This window comes from Cicer arietinum, chromosome 7 (genome assembly GCF_000331145.2).
Source record: "Cicer arietinum cultivar CDC Frontier isolate Library 1 chromosome 7, Cicar.CDCFrontier_v2.0, whole genome shotgun sequence".
NCBI lineage: Eukaryota > Viridiplantae > Streptophyta > Magnoliopsida > Fabales > Fabaceae > Cicer > Cicer arietinum.
In genome coordinates, this window is record NC_021166.2 from 42,184,873 (window position 1) to 42,191,557 (window position 6,685).

The window sequence follows — 6,685 nt, forward strand, 5'->3', positions numbered from 1 at the left end:
GATAAAAGACCAAGTAAAAGTCTCATTTAATTAGAAATTATTGCTTTATTACCTCTCGTCTTTGAAGCTCAATAGACCGAGCCAATGCTTGTCTTCGTGTCAACAAGCTTTTGGGTCTTGTAACCTGCGGATGGAAGTAGAAGCATGTGTAGATATTTTCCCTTTCACAATTATCTTTACGACCTCTCGATATTTCCAGTGTAGATGCATGTTTTCTATGGTGCCAGCATAAACATCTCGCCTCCCTGAAAATATCATGCTTTTTAACTTTTTCTTGTATAATAAATTTGTACAAAAGCAACTGCTCATAAAGCTATCATAAATTTGTTGTTCTTACCTAGAAGTAAATATGGCTTCATACTCAGACCAATCTTCCTAAACAAAAATCTCTCTTCATTAGTTAATGTCTCCAAATAAGATGGAAGGTCTGCTGGTTCCAAATCACCCTATATTTTCGCTAAATCCTTCTCAGCCTTCTTGAACCTTGCTTTTGCCTATGACCATATAAAGTTAGATATGGTAACAACAAATAGTCTTTGAGAAGTCATTTCAGTTGGTCTCTTGTAAGTTGTAACTTACCAGAGCTAGTTTCTTCTCATGATTTCTAATTAAAGAAGAAAGTCTATCCAAGGTGGATTCTCTCATCATTTTCTCAGCTTCTTGTTTACTTGGCTGGTGTCCCCAGTTGGTGGTTGCTGCCCTAGTCTTAGCAAGAGTTCCCCCGGTCAGTTTCTGCAAATACATGAAACAAATAATTTATTCACTTTAATATGCCACATGATAAATTATGAATAAGAACAGCTGTCAAAACATTTATGTGTCAACTGCCAACAGACCTTACAATCTTAAAGGACTAACAAATGTGGTGGTTAACCTCCTAAATGCATGAACATTACAAAAGTATAACTACAGTCTATCTTTTGGGTATTCTTAATTAAATGATTTTTTTATTATGGGAACTAAAACTCATCAAAACAAATATACATTAGTATTCAAATATACAAATATATGAATCAGTATCATAAAACATATATATTTTATTAGTATTCCAATATAACTATATAAGAAAAGGGATCAAGAATCAGAAATGGGAAAACCACTAATTTACATGTTTATTGTGACCTAACATCGAAGCCCTTCTTTCAACAATAAAGCTAACTTGTGACAAGTGAGAGCATGCAGCCTCAACTGCATTGGCATACCATGACTTCCCAAGGGATTTTCTGACAATAAACCTCAAAGTCTTGACTGCTAATTATCCCAACGATGCTATTAAGTAGCTAGCAGCAACAACTAGAATTTGTGATCTGAAATCGCATTAACCATTTGTCATTTCAAATAACATACATAATTTTTAAATGAAAATTGTCATTAGTTAGCTTTGATGATAAGTTGATAACTGTTACCAACAAGAGATAGATAATTACCAATTTTCTATACGTAATTTATGTGAAGATTAAACTTAAAATTGTTTTATGTGTAAATTGATCAAGATACTGCTTTAATTTAATCAATCCATCACAGTACCTTAAGCAAAAGAAATGAAATTGAATCAAATGGGCATATTAGAGTGCAATTGGTACCAAACCTAATATTTTGACAGCAAAATCCAAAGAGAAAAACAACAAACAACAAACTCCAAATTCTTTTTCAACTGCAAAATAAAGACAACAATGAGTTTAACCAAATCAGGTTGCAGACATTCACACTTTGAGAGACAAGATAGGTAGAAAAGGGTTTGTTGAATATGATTTCGCAAGGTTGTTCTAATGACATGGAACATTCATCGTTGAGTAGGGAAAAAAGGATAAGCATACACCTCAAATTTACAAAGAGAAACACAATAAAAACCATAGAGAAATAAAATAATGTTCAATCAAGAATCAAATTACGGTTTAATTCAAAGAGAAACAAAAGAGGGTAGTATCTTGCAGTAAGAAGATAGGGTTACCTGGAGCAAAGAGCAAGGGGTACCTATCTTACTAATAATAAGAAAGGGGGTGAGATATGCGACATGTAGCTTGCTTCCAAGCCGGCCCGGCCGCGAGGAATCAAGAGATCTTTGACGGTGCTGACTTTCTTGAGTGATGGAAGAAGGTGCCCAAAAGTGACGAGCAGTCGCAATCGAAGGAAGAAGCTGAGTAGCTTGAAGGAGAGGTCATTTAGGGATTGAAGGGGTTTCTATTTTCCTGATTTTATTTTCGTTCCCTTTCTTCTTTTTTACTTATGAAGACATGTTCCCTTTCTTTTAACTATTAAAATAATAATAATAATAATAATAATAATAATAATAATAATAATAATAATAATAATAATTAATAAGCAAATTTACTCTTATTTTTATAGTTTCTCTTATTTTTTTTAAACGAGAATGATAAATAAAAAATCATAAAATTTAATTTTACAATCTAAGTATTCATCTGATTTTATTAAAGAATTCAATTTTATAAAATCATAAACTTAGCGTCGGCCTTTCCGACGCTATATATTAGTCTAAAAAATAAAAAATAAAATAAATAAACTAGCGTCTGTATTATTTGAGTTAGCGTCGGCCACACCGACGCTAATTGTTGAGGACATTGAAATATAAAATATGTCACTTTCGCGTCGGTCTGGCCGACGCTACGCCAACGCTAGTTAGCGTCGGAGTCGGGGGCCTACGCTAAATATGGCAGCTAAAATGCAATTTTCTAGTAGTGTATACATTTTTAAAATATCACCCTAAGATCCTTCTGATGCAGTCTCTTAGGTGTGACTTTTGTGGAGAAGTACATAAGAATGAAAATTATGCTGATGACCTTGCCGAACTAGTAGAATATGAAGATATTTTTGTCAGTCATAGAAAATGACGAGTGTTACATTAAAAATATCAATTGGGAACAAATTCTACCTCCTAAAATTCCATCCAAAGAATCAGGTGACAAAAACTTTCACGTTACGGATGTTTTGGTTGAATTCATATAGAATAACATGGTTTCAATTGAAAGATTTGAAAATCAACGTGAGAGGTTATTTGAGCAAGTGGTTAAGTTTGAGAAGATGAAAGAGAAGTTGAAGATTGAAGATAATTTCATTGTTGTGGTAGAAGAAGATAAGCAAGAGGAAAAGACGAACAAGGAAAAGAAAAAAAGAAGAGATTGATAAAGCTCGAGATTCAATCTATGTCTTGTTCATCAATGTCCAATTGAGAAGGACATGGAAGCAATATCTTTTATTTCTTAAGTTCATGGAATTTCTACCAAACAAAAAGAAAAGGAAGGATGATGTGTTCTTCCTATCATATATGCCACCTTGACAATAGTTGAGGCGTCAAGCTAGTGACTTTAAAGAAGCGCTTCGTGGGAGGCAACCCACAGGTAGAGGTAACTTTTATTCTTTTGCAATCTTATTTTTTTTATTTATTTCTTTCTAATTGTGTGTAAATGTGCACTATGATGAAGAATTATTAACAACTTGCATTTGGTCTTAAGTTTTCTGTTTGGGATTTTGAAATTTAAACTCTATTTCGTTGCTCATATCATTGCTCAGTTCGATAAGTTTCACTAATGCATGCATTATTGATTAATCCTTGGTTGTCGAAGTCTTACTTGCCATTAAATAAGTTTTATAGTAGTACGTTTGACATCATTTAGATAGTTCATACTCTTTCTTATTATCCTAGTTGTGAGCTTTTGGGCCTAAACACTTTAATTCTTTGTTGTGTCATTATCCAGACATGTGTTATCCCTTCAGAACTCGTACTAATTCTGACTTGCATTACTTGTAATTTATGCATACACTGAGACAATTTTGTTTGATCGTTTGAGCCTTTCTAACTACCCTATGAAAATTTTACCCTTGGCTAACCCCTTTGAGCCTTGCCCTTTTCTTTCGGTTACTAGCCACATTAACAACCAAAGACATGACTCTCATTACATCACCTTACTTGGAGTTAGGTAGGAAATTTTGTTTTGTCTTGGTAAAATTCTAAGTTTGGGGTTGCTCATGGGATAATAACCTTTTAAGTTTGGGGTGGTGATTCTCACAAAAAGAAAATAAAAAGAAAAAAGAAAAAGAAAGAAGAAAGAAGAAAAAAAAAAAAGAAAAAAAATCAGTTTGTGTACTTTGGTAAATAATATCTTCTTGGTTCTTTTGTCAATGTTTGAGAATCTCCAAAATGAAAAGGTGAAGAAAAATGAAAAATGGTATAATAATTTGGAAATGTATGCCAAACTCAAAGTATTAAAGCCTACTATCCCAAAATGTCCTACTCTTACATAAGCCCCATTACAACTCGAAAGTCATCCAAAAGTGTATGTGTTTGTTGCATTGTGATTGCTAACTAGAATTTCTTCAAGCCTATGGTAGCATGATGCATGTTTTAGGATTTGAGTGATAAATTCGTAACCTTTTCTAAACACTTGAGAGAAATTTTGGAGAGATTGTGTGAAGAGAGAGTTGAACTTGATGAATGAATGCTAAAGTGTACAAATTGTATCGTTTTTTTGTAAGCAACCATGGAGTATGATGAATGTTTTGTAGTAGCTGAAACTTTGAAAATTGAGATTGATTTGATTGGAGAAATTGAGTTTAAGTTTACTTTTAACTGCATAAAATATGAAATAAATTGTTGCTTGGGGACAAGCAATAGATTAAGTTTGGGGTTGTGATGACTCTTCATCATATGCATATTTTTCATTGATTTTAGTTCTTTGATTTAATGATATATTTATTTGATATATTTTATTGATTTTAGTTCTTTGATTTAATGATATATTAAGAATTTATTTGATATATTTTATTGATTTTAGTTCTTTGATTTAATGATATATTTATGTTATTATTTCCTTGATTAAGTAGAGATTTTTCGGAGTTTTGCGTTGTTACTTTGTATTAGTGAAGTGCTGAATTTTGGTGAGAAATCAACATGACATATGTACAGTATTTCAGCAATATCTGGAGTTGTAGATGTCCAATTGGAGTCAACCCAAGTGTCAATGAAAGCTAAGATCCATAGCTACAACCTTAATGAAGACACCGGAACCAAATTCAGAATCCAAAGAGGAGTACAATGCAGTATAAGTCAGACAACAGATTCTGTGCGTCTGAAGCGCGCTAGCCGGGCCTGAGGCGCTTTACCTGTCGTTCAGCAGTCCAGGTGCGCATGGAGCGCGTTTCCTGCGCCTAGGGAGTGCAACGCGCATCATCCTTCATAAAAACACAAATTTTCACTGTTTTAGGGATCTTTTTGACTCTTGGGAAGTTGGGAGACTTGTGCCCTAGCATAGAAACTCAAAGACGGCCGTTTCTAACATCGTTGGAGCAGTTTTATCAAGAATCATTCATGAATCCTTCTTGTAATTATTCCCTAATCTCTATCTTTTTTTATCTCTGTCATGAGTAACTAAACCCTATTTCTTAGGGATGAGTGTAACAAGATGAAACCCTTATTTTTATGATTTGATTTCTAGTTATATGAATGAGTTCATTGAATTATTTTTCTCATTTCTGTGCTTAATGCTTTTTATTGCTTGATCAACATTACAATGAATCTCTATCTCTTTTATCTCCTTTAATAGGTAACTAAACCCTATTTTTTAGGGATGAGTGTAACAAGATGAAACCCTTATTTTTATGATTTGATTTCTAGTTATATGAATGAGTTCATTGAATTATTTTTCTCATTTCTGTGCTTAATGCTTTTTATTGCTTGATCAACATTACAATGTTCTATGATTTGTATTTTGAAACGGAAGTGGACTTTACAAATGTTTGAGATGAGAAATTCACGAATTTGTAGTCTAGACATAGATGCAGATCATGAAACCAATTAAATGAGTTGCAAAGCAATAATTTAGAAGAAAATTTCTATACGGTAATGCTTAATTCTAATATTAAATCTACTAAGGAATTAGGGGTTACTTTGGAATTAAAGGTTCTGTCACTAAGACATTAGGGCAAAAATAATAAAGAGAATTCGGTAATAATTCAATAAAGGAATTCAGTAACTAGGATCAAATTAGACACCAAGGTTGGATTCAAAGTGAAACTCATCCTTGACATTTTTCTCATTACAAAGGATCAATTTTATTACTGTTGTTAATTTCAAATATGATTTCAATCAATTCGGAAACTTTTTGTTCAATTTCAATAATTAAATATAATTCGATAGTAAAACGCAATCCTTGAGTTCGACACTCGGTGCTACCGTTTTAATTATTACTTGGAACGGTTCAGTACACTTGCTGAAACGTTATCAGCTTCGCATTTGTATTCGGCTACAGCCTAAGTGTAGTCGAATACACCTCTTTAACATTCATATTTATTTGAAAATTTCAAGCTTGTATTCGAATACACATCCTTGTATTCGGATACAGATGACTAAATTTTTCTACTAACTTGTTTTGTATTCAGCTAAATCATGTTGTAGTCGAATACAAAATTGTAGTTTTAACTACTAACTTGGTATTTGTATTCGGCTACACCATCTTGTAGTCAAATACAAATATGCTGATTTTGCCATTGACTTGAATTTGTATTCAGCTATAAGATGTTGTAGTCGAATACAATTGTGAAGTTTTTGCTACTGACTTCATTTGTATTTGGCTACACATATATGTAGTCGAATACAGCTTTGACTTTTGTCAAAAAACTTAATTGTCAAACATTGTTCATGCATTTTGACACTTCAAAAATTCTTTTGATG

General features: G+C 32.7%; 1 long non-coding RNA gene across 6 annotated transcripts in view; it reads right to left on the minus strand.

The window, feature by feature from the left end:
* The window catches only part of LOC101509135 (uncharacterized), a 6,472-nt gene extending 4,264 nt beyond the window's left edge, over positions 1 to 2,208 (minus strand). The window contains exons 1-6 of one of the 6 annotated variants that reach the window (XR_012163913.1): positions 1,952 to 2,208; positions 1,589 to 1,654; positions 1,203 to 1,307; positions 580 to 732; positions 338 to 494; positions 53 to 245 (exon numbers count right to left, since the gene is read on the minus strand). This is a non-coding gene — a long non-coding RNA (uncharacterized lncRNA). Of the gene's footprint in view, positions 1 to 52; positions 246 to 337; positions 495 to 579; positions 733 to 1,108; positions 1,308 to 1,588; positions 1,655 to 1,951 lie in introns of all 6 variants that reach the window. The other 5 variants (XR_012163911.1, XR_001144444.3, XR_012163912.1 and 2 more) reach the window with 5 other exon arrangements.
* Between the last annotated feature and the right edge of the window lie 4,477 nt (positions 2,209 to 6,685).